This window comes from Phasianus colchicus, chromosome 4 (genome assembly GCF_987193195.1).
Source record: "Phasianus colchicus chromosome 4, bPhaCol1.hap1.1, whole genome shotgun sequence".
Classification (NCBI taxonomy): domain Eukaryota; kingdom Metazoa; phylum Chordata; class Aves; order Galliformes; family Phasianidae; genus Phasianus; species Phasianus colchicus.
The window spans coordinates 46691022-46709812 of NC_143439.1; positions in this window are offsets into that span (position 1 = coordinate 46691022).

An 18791-nucleotide genomic window follows, 5' to 3' on the forward strand; every position below is an offset into this window, starting at 1 on the left:
TGAGCAGCAGTATAACACACTGCATGCATGTGACAACAAAACGTATGCCATAGATACGTCAGTTTTGCCACAGGCTGATCTGTGGCACAGGCAAAGCTGAGCTGAACAGGACACAGAAAATTGGTGCAGTCCTATTATTTTTTCTTGTTAGAAAACAAATGTCATCAAAGCTGTCACTACAATAACAGTCTTCAGTGTGAGTAAGCACAAGAAGAATTGCTCTATCGAACTCTATCTTTCAATACTTCATCTCCCTGCCTTGCAGGTTTGGTGTTTTTGCCTGTTTTTGTGGATTTGTGTCTATCTGGTCAGGCTGAGGCAGAGAACGCATTATTATATCCTCTTTTTCCTGAGCCTAACTTTAACCTACTGCTGAAGAAAGACCAAAAAGCAAACTTCAAGACCACAAAATAAGGTTAAACTGCAGGGTTATTACCTGTAAAATGTACACGAAGAGTTGTTTGCAATTCTGAGAGAAGTGTATGGATTGTTGCAAGAAGATAACAACAACAACAACAAACACTATTTTCCCCCTTATTCTTTTCTAACCCGTGACAAATCTGGAGGGAAGAGTAAGTAAACAAAATTTATATTTCTACACATCCTATTTTGGTACCCTTTCCCTTCAGTATCTAAAGGGGGCTGTAGGAAAGAGGGGGACACGTTCTTTAGCAGGGTCTGTTGTGACAGGACAAGGGGAAATGGTTTCAAACTAAAAGAGGGGAGATTTAGACTGGATACAAGGAAAACATTTTTTTTCACTAAGTGTGATGAGGCACAGGTTGCCCAGAGAGGTGTTGGAAGCCCTGCCCCTGGAGACACTCTAGGTCACACCAGGCAGGACTCTGAGCAACCTGATCTAGCTGTCAGTGTTCACTGCAGGGGAATTAGACTAGATGACCTTTAAAGCAGCTTCCCACCTCAGAGGGTTCTATAATTCTGTATATAGCATACAAACATCAAAACCCTTATTCCAAATCACTTCCCTCTTGTGCCTTAGCATAGCATCCAGGAGGATCTGCTCCATGATCTCCCCCAGCACTGAGGTGAGGCTAACAGGTCTGTAGTTCCCTGAGTGATTCTTTCTACCCTTCTTAAAAATGGGCATTATACTGCCTTCTTTCCAGGCACCAGGGACTTTACCTGACTTTTCAACAATCACTGACAGTGGATTGGTGACTATGTCAGCCAATTCCCTCAGTACTCTGGGATGCACCTCATCTAGACCCATATGCTTATGTTATTCAGGTTCTTCAGGTGGTCATGAACTTAATTTTCACTTACAGCAGTTCTGATACAGCTCCTATCTTAACAGATATTTATTGAATGGCACTATGTCACATGCTTCACTGAAATCAAAACAGAACAAATCTGCAGGGAATCAGCTGTCTTGTCAAAGGAAGATATCAGGTTAGGGTGGTACTGTCTGCCTTTCAGTAAGCCTATGCTGCATTTTCCCCTGTTTGATGTTTACTTTTGTGTCTCCAAGTAGTTTCCTCTCAGGAAACAGCACTTAGAAGGGAAGAGCCCAAAAATTAATTCATCACAAAAAATCCATGCCAATCTATTATTATGAGGCTCTGGGAGTCCTGTCCCCAGGAATCAACTTCAGTTTGCAAGCAAAATCTATTTGGTCCACGTGGGATCCTTATAGTCACATCAGCTGCAAGCTTAATGGTTGTTTTATTTCATAGTGCCCCATGAGTCAGCTCCATTTCCCTTTTTTCATCAAGGCACAATTATCACACCCAATGTTGTGCATTTCTGCAGAGGTGTGAGGTGATGCAGCCAAGGCTGCAATTCACCCTCCTGCATACATCCTCGAGATATGGGATTGTGCACTTTTGTCTGCACCTGAGGGCTGATCACAGCCACGTCACACACGGAAGCCTGGTTAGGTCATACGAGATGACCAAATGCCATTTGGCTGATCGACGAGTCTTGTTTCCCATGAAAAAGAAACAATGTCTGGGCTATGTGGGTTACAGCCTCTCCTCCTGCCCTCCACAGGGTATGGTGTAGATAGCAACAGAAAGGATATGATAGCAGATCACTGCTCATTTTTATTAAAAAGCTCAGCACATTGCAAGTTATGTCTTTTGTTTTTCAAACAATGTCAACAGCTAGTGCATGAGCAGTGGATGCTCATTTGTCCCAGTATACTGAAGTTAAGTGATTGTTTCTGAATAAGCACGTGCAATCAAAGCCTCAGGCCTTTCTGAATTAATAAAGACTCATTGTCAGCAAGTTTGACTGCCTTTCTTTGAAGATTCTGAGCTGCCATTCTGCAGCAGGGAGATAAACACAAGTCTTAGGAGTCTCTGACATCTTTCCCACATACAGTAATGCATTTTGTAGGTTTTAGAATAACAGAATGAAGTGGGACTGAGCATCACTGAACTGCTGAAACTAGGGAACTGGCATGGAACTGGCATGGGACTGCCGCTGCTTCTCCCACATTACAAACCTGTAGGTATAACACTGCATTTGAACATATTTAAGTAAGCAGATTTCCCTTTCTTTTAAGCAAACTTGAGTAAATAAAAGCTCTGATTTTAAAGTATTTGTGTCAACAGTCAGGTGACAGTTACCTGTCACAGGGTCACAACAGAAAGATAGCTTACACCTAACTTTAGGTGTCTCTGAGGCACATCTGTTGTAGCTTAGTGCCCAAGCACCCTTCAGTCAGTACAGTCAATAAGGCAGAGAGAGCAAGTATTCTAGCCCAAGTGGACTAGATCTGACTTGGCACTGCCCAAAACACACTTGTGGCTGTTCTGCTTGCATCCCAGGAGCAGCTGCACCAACATGAAGACAAGAATCCTCATTAACAGTAAAGAGCAACTATAGATTCATAGAATCAGTAAGGCTGGAAAAGACCCCTAAGATCACCTCGTTCAATCATTCACCCACCTCCAATACCGCAACTAAACCATGTCTCTAAGCTTTACATCGACCCTTTTCTTAAGCCTCTCCATACCCCACCAACACTCTGGGCAGCCCATTCCAATACATCCCCACTCTTTCTGAGAACAAGTTCTTCCTAATATTCAACTTGAATCTCCCCTGGCACAAGCTGAGCCCATTCCCAAATAGTCCTATTACCATTACCTCAGAGAAGAGGCTGACCCCCACCTCAACACAACCTCCTTTCAGGTCATTGTAGAGAACAATAAGGTGTCCTTTAAGCCTTCTCTTTTCCACTCCCAGTAAGACTTGTGCTCCAGACTCCTCCCAGCTTTGCTGCCCTTCTCTGGACATGCTCCATTTCAATCCATGCTACATTATGCTTTTCTTTCCTTGGGGCTGTACTGTTCTCAGTTGTTTACCAATTGAAACTCATCCTTCCTTTGCTTAGACTTTCCTTTCAGGTGTTGGCTTTCAAATTACCAGGAAGCATGTTGACAGAGCTTTTTTGGCCATGGTGAAGGCTTGTTAAGACCAATTGCTTATGTTGGCCCTGCCCCATGGATTTTCTCCAAGAGAAACTCATGGAGAAAATGCTGGCTCAAAGAATCTTTACAGTTGCTCTTTTTGCTGGGCTGAGTCATGTACATTTTGCAAACTTGCACTACTCAGAAGCCATTGGGGAGTAGTTTTTTACTGGAACAGGTTGCTTAGGTGGTGGGGTCAATTACTGTCCTTGAGGTGTTCAAGTACTGTACAGAGATGGCACTGAGGGGCACGTGTTAGTGGGCATAGTGGGGATGGGTTGATGATTGGATTCAATGATCTCAGAAATCTTTTCCAGCCTTAATGATTCTATGAATCACTGCTGGCCCTTCTCAGGAATCCCTTTCCTTTCTGCTCTGCTGATGTTGGGACTGATACGAGAGCTGAAATAGAGATGCTCTGTGGTCATGAGCAGAGGACAAATCTTCTTTGAGATCAAAAAAAAAAGAACAAAAAAAACCTCAATTCTTTTCTTATGTGCTTCTCATTTGTGCCCTTCTTTAAAAAAAAAAAAAAGGCTGTATTATTTACAGATGAACTTGTGTAGGATCTGTTGAGTCACGGCCTGAACCACTGATTGATCACCTGAGGCAAGCACTGAGTCAGCCATGGGAGCACAAGTGGAGGCAATTCACCTGTGTGACCGGAAGGAGTGGAGTCTGGCTGCACCTCTTCTAGAACCCATTTAAGGGCTGACTACCACTAGGGAAGGATCTCTTCCTGGAGATTCCTTCTTTTGGGGTTTTCTACTGTGAGCCTAGGATATGGGGGAGCTTTTCATTTTTGGTTGTTTCTTTCCACCACAATAATCTTTCTAACTCTAAACCTGTAAATTACTATCCTAACCACACCACTCTTCTAACTGTACATTTGTTAACTGTACAGAATTAAATTAACCAAGGGCCAGAGATTTTATATGTATAATATCACAAATTATCTATGTGTGTTTGTGTGCATGTTCTAAATCTGGAAATACTCTTCCTCTGTTTTCCCTCCTGAATTTTTTTTTTTTTTTTTTGCATTCCAGCAGTGAATAATTTAAACATCCATAGTGACTTTCTATGGACCAGGAAGGACAGTATAATCACTACTGGCCGCAGAGAATGCACACATATACATCTATCTACCATTTATGTTTAGGATATGCATTTAGAAATATACTTAAAACTGTATTCAGTTCTGTCCAAATTTTTTTTTAAGAATAAGTGAAACCAGACCTAAATTAGCATATGTTTTAAACAATATCAAGAGATTTAATTAAAGAAAATTACCCAATATTGTGAGGAATATTGCATGATTATAGGACTGACAGACTTCAGCAATTCTTCGATTAATCCTGCCTGATAGGTTACTAATGTCAGATGAATAAATAATGCTGTCCCGTGCTCTTGAAGCCTCATTTCTCAGCAAGGAGGTTCCTGGAGTGAAATGTTACAGAGAACAGTTAAAAGATTTACATAGGTCAGGATGTAAATCTCAGGGGAAGCAACAGATTTCTCCAAGCAAAGAAACAGGAAAGGGAAAAAAAGAAGCTTTCCTTCTTCCGAGTGGGGAAAACAGATAAAGAGCCCTGGTGACTCCTGTGCCAAGTCCTCATCCCAGTGTGCTGCAGACAGCCCTGCCTTTCACAGCCTCCATTCATGATCAGACAAGAATTAACAATTGCTCTTCCCACTTTTCCTTTTGAAATTATAAAAACAGCCTTGTGGGAGAACCTAACAGTTATGTTGGTTGTGTCATGTCAATTACAATCAATGAAGAGCATTGAAAAGCAGACCAATAATATATTTTGTTTGACTTGGCCTTCTTTCCCATCTCCTCATGGTACCCTGATAGCAGCCACTGTAATTGATAATTAAAGATATCTGAAACAAAAGATAGAGAGGGCCTGTCTGTCCTGCTGCTGTGGGAGCCCATGAGACCAGCAGCAAGATGTGGTACAGCTCTGACAAAGTGAGATGGCAGAATGGACACATTTCCTGAGAAGGTCTTCCATCTTGATATTCTGGCACTTTCCCACACAAGACACTTCTGTGGAAACTTGATAAACTTTTTGTACAGCCATATTCATCTCTATAAGGCAGATGAAGGTTAAACACCAAAAAAGCTTCATTTGGCAGAGATAGTTTTTATTGCAAGGGTAAAACCCTTTGATGATTTGGCTGCTCTGAACTCTTCAGCTGGTAAAATACACTGTAATTGAGGTAGATAGGAGGCCCCTATCCTTCCCCATAGCATCAGTGTGTTCAGTGTTCCATTGCAGCCAAAAAAAAATTTATCAGTTTTATAATCTCAGAGAAGACTGAGCTACAATGAAAGGAAGATTGAAATGCTCAAAGCAAAGTTTGGAGGGACTTTAATCACTGGGGAGGAAGCTTGCTATGGAAATTTTGATCCCCAGCCTGGGTATGGTTGTTCTGGGTTTGCACCTCACTCTGCCTATTCACAAAAAGCTGCATAGGTGTCTGCATCTGCTCCTTGCGTTTCCATCCTGTTATGAGATCACTGAAAAAAACAAGTCTGTTCACATACCAGGCAAAGCTAAACTGAAAAGCTCTAAAACTAGCACATATTGATTCCTTTTGCTAAACAAATATATTGGCCCTCAAGCTAATATTTTGTTCACTATTGCTAAGCCAACCTATATCAATCCTATGCGTTAGCAGGCTATGCATAAGAGCAATGTTTGCCTTCACCAAGGCTCCATTCCTGGGGTGGATTCACCATGGCTATGCAGTGTTCCTGCATCTATCCCCAGTCTGCAAACAGATCAAAGCTATTCTCCTGCTTTCACGTGAAACATTTTCCCAAAGTTGCTGGAGAGACTAAACTCAGACACACTGTTCCCCCTGTTCTGTTTGCTTTCAATGCCACTTGTGTCTTGATTTCTCTTATAATGATAAAATCCACATGTATTTCTCTGTGTCTTTGTGGCAAGCACAATGCAGAGTGGTTCTGCATGGTTAATGAGTGTGTGATGTGCAAGCCCTCAGTTCCTCAAAGCACAGCATCTGGGAGGGGAATTTCTAAGGTGGTTTCCAAGATTCAGTTGCAAGTTCATGAAAAACGTCCCCAGAGTGCACTAATTCCCTCACACACCTCAAGCTCTGGGCAGGAGGATTTCAAAACCTTCTTGCATACAAGCTCTTGCCACAGAGAGGCAGCCTCTGCCAGTAAGATAGAAAAAAGATGCAGTGAATGAGAAAAAGGAACTGAAGCACCACTAAATGGGAGAGTAGGGTGAATACGGTTGGGCTGTGAGTCTTTGCCTAATCTGTTCCCAAAGCACCTCTGCACCTGTGCTTTGTGCTGTGGATGGAGCTAGCATTTCATCCAGGTGTTCCACATGCAGTAACAGGGTGCACTTTCTCAAATCTGGGAAGACAGGTGTGAAATGATGGTGTGTCTGAGGCAGCTGACAGGGAGAGCTGTGGGTTGCTGAGCCCTCACTGAATGGCTCAGGGCATTCCAGAGCACACTTGCTGCAATTAAAGGATCATCCCAGTGGAAAACATTCTATTTTATCACCGAGTGCATAAGCAACAATTTACAGCAGGTAGGGGTTTACTAAAAACACAATAACCATATATGAATTTTGTACCTTATATTAAGAGCCCAAGTTGAAGACTTACTGACTTCTTTCAGATGAATATATGGGCCTTTGCTCATTTTAATTATTTTTATTTATTTATTTATTTTACCTGGGAACTCTATGATATCAACATTCCTGAAGACAAAAGTTGTTAGCTTTCCACCTGCAAGTCAAGGATGTTTTTCTATTACGTTCATAATTGTATCAATGAGGCTTATTCATTGTTTCAAAGCCACTAGTAACAATTAGCATGCTGATGTTCACTGATTAAGAGAAAAAAAAAAATGCCCAAGGTAAATAAATCAACTTAAAAATTATCCCTTTCTGCAAACAACAGCTGCACAGGAAAAGGAAGACTGTTAGCCATCTCTCACTGATGTGCTGGGCTGAGCCAGTAGATGCGTTTCAAGTGCTCTGTGGCTGCAAGTTAATATATCCTACACTCCACAGGAAAGAACTGTGCAGGAAAACAAAAAAAGCAGAACAATTGTGTGAACTGAACACCCCCATCTTATTCTGAAAACATCTGGCCTCTGAACATTTCATTCATTCATTTGGTTTATTTGGTGAAAAACCTGCCCGAGCATTAGCAGCCTTTCTCAGTAATAAATAAAGCAAATGTTGGTATAGAGGTCTTTTGCCTTTCACTCAGTAGGATGTGCTCTCAGAAGACAAGAACCACACAGGGTCTGAAAGCGTATGGAGACCAACAAGATTTAGTAAAGGGGAGGACCATAGGATGCTCAGTTCTGTGATTATTGAGGGGATAAGTAATGGCGAGTCTTGGAAATGCTGGCTTACTGAGCTCAGCACAGAGCACAGGAATTCAGGAGAAAAAGGCTGCAGGGGTTAGGAAATAAATGGAGGATGAAACACAGGCTCGAGGAATCTGAAAAGGTTTGGGAACAAAAAAAGATCAGGATTTTAGCAGTCAGATTATTTTAATTTCTGACAGCTTCTGACAAGCTCAGCCATGGAAGTTTGTTTCAGTGCTAGAGAGTGTGCTGCGAAGGGTTAAGCAGCAAAAGAGCAACTGCTTCATTTTAGGTAGATAGCATAACAAAGCCTGGAAATGCAAATACACTCAGAAAAAAGCCTTTGAACATTTTTTTTTTTTCCTCTCTCAAAGTTGTTAGGTATGAAAGGTTTAAGAAAAGCCCTCACTGTTTATTGCACAGTGTTTATTTCTGCGGACGTCAAGAATGGCTGATGAGTTTATATAAAAAATTCCGGATCTTACATTTTCCCAGTTGTTACTTTTCCTTTTCTATTGCTTCATCTTCACAGAAGAAAGGGATTAAAGTGATGTATTTTGTTGCACTTTTTCCTGCAGTGAATTAACCCTTGGCCAACAACAAGAAGGAAGACAGCACAGCTATATGGAAATGAATTTGACAGCCCATACATGAGAGCCTGTTGTTCCCTGGATTTCTTTTTAATAGGCATTAACAAGGCATTTGGGTTAAGTAAGCAAACAGAACTAGCCCTGAAACTATCATTTAATTTCATAGCCCTTTTTCGCAGAGATTAGCTATCAGTTTGAAAGGCCTGTGAGGCTTCATCTTGCTTTTTAATTCAAATTGTACTGAATCCATAGCAATTCTCTTTTGCTCCTATAATGCCACAGACAATGAAACACTATTCATTGCAGTTGCTTATGTTTCCTGATATGTGTCAGATTTTCTAATGAGAAATCTGAGGTTAGAATAGTAGATATCAGTACCACTCTATCAAGGGCACAGCCAAACCTGTTCCCTGATCTTGAGTTAGTGGAATGCTTTTTTCTGCAATGATAAGGAACTACTATAAGTCTGTTTGCACTCCTTTCAAATTTTAGGCACAGTTTGTGCCTGGACTGAATTTTAGTTAATCAAAGCTGAAGTGACATTTCTCTGCAAACTTATATGCTGTCATTCTACTCATCCTCCTTAACTGTCTTCCTGTCCTAGAAGTAATAAAACAGTGAACAATAGGGTAAGATTAGAAACATGCTATGCACATTTTGCTTGGGGAGTAAAAGAGTGTGCAGTATCCACAATGTTGAAGAATCAAGATCAGTAATTAAAATATTTGCTTCTGACTGAGATCGGTGTAAGGGAAATTAAAATAATGCTTTTGTACATTTTTGGGCTGAGCAACTCTCCCAGTTATGGTTAGCCACAGAGCTGTTCCCACTGGAGACAGTCAGGAGCTCCCAGAGAGTCTATTGCAGGAGTCTTTCCACAGGGGCATCAGGATGCTTTGGTGATCCTAAGCAGCTTGATAGAGGTTTACACTGATTGCATCTCTCTGTGAGCAGGAAATAACGAAGACCAAAGTATTCTGCAGATAAGTCAGTTGAAGCTGCCATCTCCTGTTGGACTGTACTGATGGGTTACTCCCTGCTCTTTGTGTGGTGCAGGAACACCGCTGAAATGGTGCCAAAGAATGGTAGTTAGAGGGTGGTGATGTGTGACTACGTGATAGGTGGACGTGTTGTGTAGCAGTACCCAGTGCATTGAGACAAACTTCTCAAAGAATTTAGTAGATTGTGTTAGGTGGTTGATGGAAAACTCATTATCCAAGGACTCATGATTCAATATGCCATGCTTCCTTCCTTTTCACTGGCTTTCATGAAAATATTTCTGTGTACAGATATCTGAGAAGAGCTTTTTATATATACAAATATGTATTGTTCACACACAAGTGAGTGCACTGACATCTGAATAAATGTATTCCCCCAGACACACATGCATGTTCCCTCTGGAAGTGATCACCCTGCCACCTTATATGTACATGTTTACATGCTGTGAACGTGACTGGAGAAAAATGTAGAACATGCAGGATAGCCAATATATGTGGCTAATATGTCCCAGTCAGGAAGGAAACCAGCTATTTTTAAAGCAGAGATTTATAAATACAGTCAAATGTAAGATATGCTCTAAAGAGAACAAAAAGGAATTGAAGATGCTCTGTAGCTTTCCTGCAGCACACAGCTTATTCACCATCACTCTTATTGGCCTAGACTCAAATAAAGCAGAGCCTTCCTAACATCCTGTTAATGTGAGTATATCTTCTGCTCTTTTAGTTAATAGCTACAGCCCATCAATAAGAATCTGTAAAAATATATGCAGTTTGGGACTTAGCACTTCTGCATTGCTCTGTTTCAGATTTCTGATTCATGAGCAGCAAAAGGGTTGAAAGTTCCCCTAGCTGTATTTGCTGCTCCCCTCCTTACTTACAAAAGGGATTCTGTGCTGTTTAGTGATTCTCCTGAGAAGGAGAACCAAATTTCTTTTCTGTGTCTACCTCATGCTTCTATGCACAGACTGCATTGCGTCTTGTAGAACACATAAAACGCGAATGGAGTTTTTCACAGGGAAGGCTCTCCATTGTATTTGCTCTTTTCAAGAATTCAGAAAGACTCCAAAAAGTCAACTTCTCCTAACAAAATCCTAATACAGGCACCTGTATTCTGCAACGTGTTTAACCCTCTTGAGTCTCAGACAACACTTCCTCTGGGGGATCCGGCTGTGCAGCTCTCATAAGGATGGACTCAGTAAGTGAGGTGCATGAGCAGGATCCTTGTCTGAAACTCAGGAAACTATGAAGCTTGGTTTCTGGAAAAGTCTCCATTTCTATGTTTAAGAATAGGAATGTAAATATTGTGTTAAGATCTTGTATTCTGTATCTCTGATCTTAACAAAGAAGAGAAGAAGAGAAGGAGAGGCTGACATGAAGAAACAGTGGTGCTTACTACTTCAAGGTTTCTACTTCAAAGATATTCAAAAATATTTCATGTGCTATTTGCAAAATTGTATACTAATTAAAGCATGCATTGAAATATTTATTAAGGTAGAGCATTTCTCTCTTGGCTCCCTCTCTCAAACTGACGAGGAACAATTATATCAGCTACTTTGGGGGTTTGTGTACAACACATAGCCCAGAGGCTTAATTTTGTGCAGCACTTTGGAAAAGCTATGACTGCAAACTGTTCTTCAGAAGAGTGTAAGGTCGAAATGTAACAGGATATTACTGTTTTAATGCTCCTATCACATAGATATGTAAGGCATGGGAGGTAATCAGTAGCTAGTTATTAAAAATCAATCTATTCTGGTGTTCTACTGTACAGACATCCACCATCATAAGTATTATTAAAAATATATATATCATGAATCTCCCAGTATACAAATTACCTTTTCAGTCCTGGGAGGCAAAAAAAAAAAAAAAAAAAAAGGAAAAAAAAAAGGAAAAAAAAAAGAACTGTCCCTCAAGAAAACTTACTACCTTTGTGCTTTGAAACCACCCACCACTGCCCATGCTTAAAAGTCATTATTCAGATTTCAGACTTATACTCCCAAAAGACTAGAAATACTAGAACTATCACAAAATATCTTGGCAGGAGTCCTCAGCATACTGAGATGTGACCATATAGTCAGGTTTGTGTTCTCTTTCTCTGCAGGTGCCACGTCTTGCTTAGCAAGCCTTTTTCTCATTACTTAAATATTTTTTGATACAGTAACAAATTGTGGAAAAGAGGAGGTGAGCCTTCTCCATCTTGTTCTGTAGTGTTCTGGACATCCCTTTATGTCATCATTACAAATATAATATTAGGCCTTTGTGTTCCTTGCACAAGCCCACGCAATGCCATGGAGGAACAATTTATTTTGAAATTACAGGTATCTACATCAAGAAGGTCGTTCACTATTTTAAGAGCTTGGTTTCTACCAAGGTCAGCACAATTTCTTTCAAAGCTATTCTGGATTCACATTGGTGATAGCCTAGGGAGAGATGAGCCTCAGCTGCCAGATTCTTTGAGGCATTTCTGCATCCTCAAGGCTCCTTGTATTCAACTGCTATCAACTATCTTCTTTAGCAATCAGCAGGCACTGTAACCTCTGGCAAGACCTTCTTCCCCTTCCCCTGCCCTCCTGACATATCACCAGTCTGGCAGCTGGCTGAAGATTACCGTACACGTTGGCCTCTACTCATAATTCATCTTTTGGCTGACTACTGCTTGCCTGAGTTGCTAATTTCCTTAAAAGATGTTGTGTCAACTTAACTGCTATACAAAGAACATCACCAAAAAGCAAACAGAGAGAGCAACCTCTCAGGACCAGGATCCAAGGCAAGCACCATGCTCTTGTCTAGCACAGAAGGGGTTGAGTGGTTACGTGTTGTTTTGTTGGTTTTGGTTTTTTTTTTTTCCAAAGGCTATTTCAGATTGATCACCAGTCTGAATAGCAAACTCAAACCAGACAAGTTAATGTGGGAACAGCAGGAAAATCATTCAGTCTTTCCCAACTGAAATGCAGCAAGCCCAGCTCCCCCAGATTGTACTGGCAACATTATCATATGGGCACACTGGTTATAGCTGTACTTCTTCAAAGAAGACTTCTTAGTTAGCTTAGTTAAGTAGCAAACAAATGCCAAAAAGATAATTGGAAAATTTACCATAATAAAAGTACTCTCCAAATGCCTTATGATTAGGACAAGAAATGTCAGTGAAACAAACTGAAGTTAAACTTTATTCCATACTTTCTACCATACGGTGAAACGCTGCAGCACAAATGTGTGAGGCTCTTGAAATTTCGGAGCTAACTGTGCTAACAATTGGCACTATTGAAAATAAATAGCAAAAATGCTGTTGGTTTTGTGGTGGTTTTTTTTTTTTTTTTCACTTTTGTAAGATCTCATTTGAACATTTCTGGTCTCAACAGAAAAATCAGCGTGAGCATGTCTCATGCCACCTTGATGGGATGAATGAGCTTAGACAACTCGACAGCAAACAAGCAAAAGATAGGGAGCTACTGAGCAGACCAGCTCCATGCCAAGAGTGAACAGAGAGCTGCTGTGCCACCAGCTTCACTTGAATATTCAGGAAAGTTATTTAAATGATGACACCTTGTCCTGGCACATGTCCCCATCATTTCCCCTAGAACAAACCCTGGCACACAGCACATGTCGTGTCACTTGCCTTATTTTCTTCAACTGAAGAGCAGAAAGATTCTGCACATTGGTGAGACAGCTGCGTTTAAAGCCACAATGACAGGGAACGTAGAAAGACTGTGCACTTAAAAAATTAAAATTGAGGATGTATTTTTACTGAGTGTTTTGTGCCCTGCCCTTTCTAGATCAGAGATCAGAGCATGATTTCTAAAGAAATCCTTTGGCATGTCATGGTTTGCCTTGCAGATCACATCTCTAGGTCATTGCACTGGTCAGTATGGCAGGGACTGTGTGCCACCTGACTGGTCAAGCAAATCAAGTGGAGAAGCTCATGAGATTCAACAAAGCCAAGCGCAAGATTTTGCATCTGGGTTGTGGCAACCCACACTACCAATACAAGCTGGGGCCTGAGAAGACAGAGCTTGGCCCTGCTGAAAAAGATCTTACTGGTGGATGGGAAGCTGGACATGAGCCAGCAACGTGCCCAGAAAGTGAACCATATCCTGGGCTGCATTCAAAGTGTGGCCAACACATTGAGGGAGGTGATCCTGCCTCTCTGCGCTGGTGAGATCTCACCTGGAGTACTGCATCCAGACGTGGAGCCCTCTGTGCAGGAGAGACATGGACCCATTGGAGCATATCAAGAGGAGGGCCACCAAGAGATCCAGGAGACAGAATACCTCTCCTATGAGGATAGGCTGGGGGAGCTGAAACTGTTCATCCTGGAGAAGAGAAGGCTCCAAGGTGACCTGACAGCAGTCCTTCAGTATCTAAAGGGGGTCTGTAAGAAAGAAGGGAATAATCAGGGTCTGTGGTGATATAACAAGGAGAAACAGTTTCAAACTAGAAAGATATTTAGATTGGCTGCAAGAAGAATATGTTTTATGATAAGGGAGGTGAGGCAGTAGAGAAGGATGCCTAGAGAGGCAGTGGAAGTCCGTGTCCTGGGAGATGTTCAAGGTCAGGCTGGATGGCGCACTGAGCATTCTGATTTAACTGTAGATGTCCCTGTTCACTGCAGGGGAGCTGGACTGGATTACCTTTGAGGGTCTCCTCCAACTCAAAAGATTCTGACTCCAGAAACAAGGTTTGCTTTGCAAATCACAGGTTAAATCAGAAAAGGTGATCAAAAAAGATGACTTTTCCAAACTAAAAGTTTGTGTCCCTAGCTTGACTGAGACGCAGAACTGTCCCTAGTAGATCATAGTTATTCTTCTGGAGAGTACAGATTCTGTGAAACATCAAAAAGCACAACCATATATCAGAGAAGACTAGCCCCTAAAACCTTGCATTGGAGACATGGACTCAGGCTTCTCCTAGAAGCTCATCCCCCTGGCTTCTTACCCAGGCTGAATCCAGGCTGAGGAAGTGACTACACTAATCTGTTTAGGAGGGAGGATCACAGCAAACATCTCATGACAGCTGCTAACCTGACAAGAATGCCTCCCTGGAGATGGCAGAAACTTGATGTAGGTGCCTGAACTTGCAAAGTATTTGTCATTTTGACCTGCCATGTAAGAACAAGAGTTCATAATAACCTTGGGATCCCTAAGCCCTGTTCTCTAATTGCATTTCAATCTGAATACAATAATATTGTACCTCATGTTTTATTGTGCCTAGTGGAGGCTTGCTAAGTGTGAGAATTAGGCCCAGAAAGTTCATATTAATTCAGGCATTTGTTTTTTCTTCAGAGTGTAAAATGGCAGTCAAGCAGCTGAAAATCCCAATGATAGCACTGTGGCTTCATAAGATGAGACAAATAAAGCACCCGGTGTTCAGAAAATACCATACAAACCCATCTTGGTGGGTCTGCTGATCTCCCCAGCATCTGTCCAAAAAAGCCTTCACAGAGAAAAAGGATCCGTATCTGAGACCTTTCATGCATCTGGTGGCTGGGGAGTGACTCCCCCACGGGGGCACTGGTGTGGAGTCAAACTGCACATTTTGGCAAAACCAGCTCCAGTAGTAGCCAGATGAGAGGCAAGAGAATTCCCTTGTTATGGCCCTGCCAAACGAGCCCCCTTCCAGGCTGGGGATATTTCTGTGGGAGATGGTGACTGTATTCTTTTGCCTCCTGCAAGAAAGAGAGAGCTTTCACATGATTTATTTTTCTCACTCAAGGAGCAGGTAGATGGATCCCCACCTGAGTGCCATGGAGCTGCACAAGCATCTGAGACTGCACAACCAACAGATCACAAGGGAAGTGCACCATGGGCAAAGGTGGGCAGGGCCACCATGCATGGCATCACCTCCTCAGAGTTAGTTAGGGTCCAGTGTGTGTTACCTGGAGCAAGGAGGAAGATGTCCACAAGGAGGAATGACCTAGCTATCAGCCATACCAGGGTGCATTCTGTTTTGATACTGCTTCCCTTGCAGCATCTATTTAACCCTCCTTAGTCCTCCTCATCAATAATGTTGATCACAGTTAATAGCATTTCTTCAAAGTGTGCAGACAGACTGCGCTGTTTAACAATATATAGCAGTAATGCAAGATAACTAGTATTTATTTTCTTAATCTTACATTAATCCATGAATGCATGTTTACATTTAGGATTTCTAAGCATCATGCTTCTCATGTGTGCCTGATTTTTTTTGATCTTCTGAATAATTCATTTTAAAAGCCTCTTTATTTTCCTTTCTCTAGTTTAATTAACCTCTTGGTGCTGTTGGGATTTTACCATAAAAGCATAATGCACTTTGCATTAGTGGGTAGCTCATGCTGGAAAAATCTGTGTTCAGCCACTAAAGAGTTAATAACAGGCTCTGGTTTAATGCCATTTTATTACAGATGATGAATAACAGAGGTTTTCTTTATATGCCTGAATGCTACCTTATGAAACCAGGATAGATTACTCATCCTGCCCATGGAAACTGACCACTTGCCCCTCGTGCTGAGATTAGGGCAGTATCCTGAATCAGTTTTCTATGGAATTCTCTCCATCGTTCCCTGAAGACTGAAGAAGGGTCCCAAATGTCCCCTGGTCCTATGCCAGGTGACAAATGCTGTGGGCTGATGCTGGAAACCCTGTGGGAAGGAAAGGGGTAACTCTCCAAAGTGGTAAGCAGCTGAGGCTGGCTTTTCTCTCCTGCCATGGGATGCACCTGCTTCATGCAAAACACAAACCCGGCAATGTAGTGTCAGAAGGCTCTTGACTGAAATCTGCTTTTGACTTCCCAAGTTGAACTCTTTTGGGTTCCTATCAGTCTACTCCATTGAGCATTCCTCTCCAAAGTCTCACACTTTGTCAGCAGAAATGAACATTTCTTCTTTGTGTACAAGTCAGCTGGGATTATCAATAGCCACACAGATATCAGTAACCATGCAACTTCTTACTCCATGCTAGGAGCTAGGCTACTTTCTGCAGTGGGAAATATTTTGTTCTTTGAAAATGGAAAGTACTGAAACATAGTACTGGATTAGTCTTTATGAATGCCCAAATTCAAGGTATGTTTGATCTCCAGCATCACTCTGTCCTGGGGTTTGTAACTGCCATGTGACTGCCTGCAGACTCACCTGCCTAATTTCACACAGCTTGGGCTGAGGAATGATAACCCATCATTAGATAAATGCCCATCTCTGAAGATCAGAGAATGATTCCTGAAGCAGCCAAATGATTAAATGCCAGCTGTTTTGGACTGCCCTAACACAGGTATGGACTTCGGCTGGGAGAAATGACACGGGACTTAAATCACCCGTGCACCATCTCAGGAAACAGATCCTCTCATTGCTGTTTTCCCCCCATAACTACTGTCCAGGTTCAGATTGTCAGAACACGCCGTGGCAGTTACTCACTTCTCTTCATCCCACCCTTTCTTAAGACCCTCTTATGTAACTGTGGGGTTGTGCAATGACACAGTGGCAGGTTGCCACATGCCAGGCAAGAGTGAGGAAGCTGGCCCTACCTTAGATAAGCAGTGGGGGTTAGCGTGGTGACACGAGCTGGAGACGGGGACGAGGCCAGGACTAACAGGGCCCCACGGGAGGCAGCTGGCGGGCACCGCTTCCTATGCACAAGCTGCATGGGCACTCAGCTTCCTGAGCATCTGTAGCTCACGAGATTGGCGGGCCCCACAGCCTGCCTGGCAAAGGCCTTCTGGCTTCCTTTCTGCAGAGCCAAAAATATAACCAACCACCTTCATTTTGCAATGGTTGTGGAGGGCTAAACTGAAACTGCCCGGGTTGGGGAGTTTTCCTCCCTCTCATATGTGTGCTTGTAGGAATACCAACACATAGCAGTGTTTTGCTTTGCAACAGTAACTAATCCTGAGAAAATTTAGTCTCGTTCCTACATCATCCTTCACAGGATTCCTTGTTTGAAATCTAGTGCAATTTAGAATTTGTAGGTGTTTATTTTTTCTTCAGTGCAAAACTGTGCTCCAGCTTTACTCAGAGGCCCTCAGGAAGGGATAATGCCTGTCCAGTACTTTGCTTTCCCTAGATGCTGCAACCATTCAGGTGGCTCACATCCCTGTTTGCTCTGAGTATGGATGAAACCCCAGCATTTTTAGAGCCTTTGATATTGAGGCTGCAAAGAGCCCTGCAGACAACTGAGACAAGATTGACAAGACGGTACTATCGAACTGAAAGAGTTAAAAGTTGAACTATGAGTAGGAAAAAAAATTAAAAAGACTATTTTTTCCTCTGTAATTGAGAAAAGATTATGCAGCCATAATTCAGGCTCTTTGTGGTTGGTTTTTTGTTTTGTTTTTTTTTTTTCTTGTAATAACATCTATTCTTTCCACAACATTTCCTAACATTGGAAACATATACCAAAAGTACTGCTTACATTCCTGTCAAATTAATGTTTGATCTTTTTGCTTCCAAGCTTCATTCTCAGTCAAGGAAGATTTGTATGTCCTAGAAGCCTATTATTATCATTTAGAATTATTTTCACTAGATGAAAACTTACAGAAAATTCAGACAAATAGCTTGGGGGCTCACTGTGTTGGAAATCCCTTCCCCATACAATCTGCCTTTCCAGCTGGAAGTTCCTGCATGTTGAAACTTTTATATGCAAAATATTCCGAATGCGGCTTAAGTCTCTTCATTCTATGGGCAATGCACTTTGGAGCCATGGATTTAAAATGTTCCCTCCTTTGGGAGATCCATCAAGAGGTACGTGCCTAGCAGCACTCTAATGGGAGCACTGTGAGCTGACTGTCACTGCGTTCCCCAAAGAGCAAGTTTTCCTTACAGTAGCATTAGCGTCAGAACATACACAACAGTGTTGTAAAGGTTTTTCAGATAACACCACATACATCATGAACATGCTTTCTGAGTTTTCTTTCTGAGGATAAGCTTTCCAAAATCACTAACTACCTCACGCCATCTCTTTATGGGATAATGTGATGATGTTACCAGAAATCCCATCTGAAGAGCATAGCATCATCCTTCACCATAAATTATGTTTGTCAGTCTTCTGTAAAGCTGAATTGCCTAGGGCAAAACATCACCTCTCTCCGCCTGTCAAACCAGAGTAATAATGCTTACCTATATCACAAGGGTACATTTAGACTTAATTACCCCTCCTCATGCCAAGGATGAATTTATCCCATGGCATTCGGTACTGTCACCCATTAGTGGCAATTTGTATAACTAATTCTTGTGATGCCTGCCTGCCAATGTTTCCACACATGCACACACAACATTTACATTTTTCTAGTAGACTTCCTGGCACTGGTAGAAGTTTGGGTCAACTCTTTCACAGCTTGTTTTTGCTCATGTTTTCTTTTAAAAAAGTTTATCTTTAAAACTATCTTGACTAATGAGTCCCCAAGCAGTCTGGGCCATGTGTCTGTAAGGCGCAAGTATTTCCTG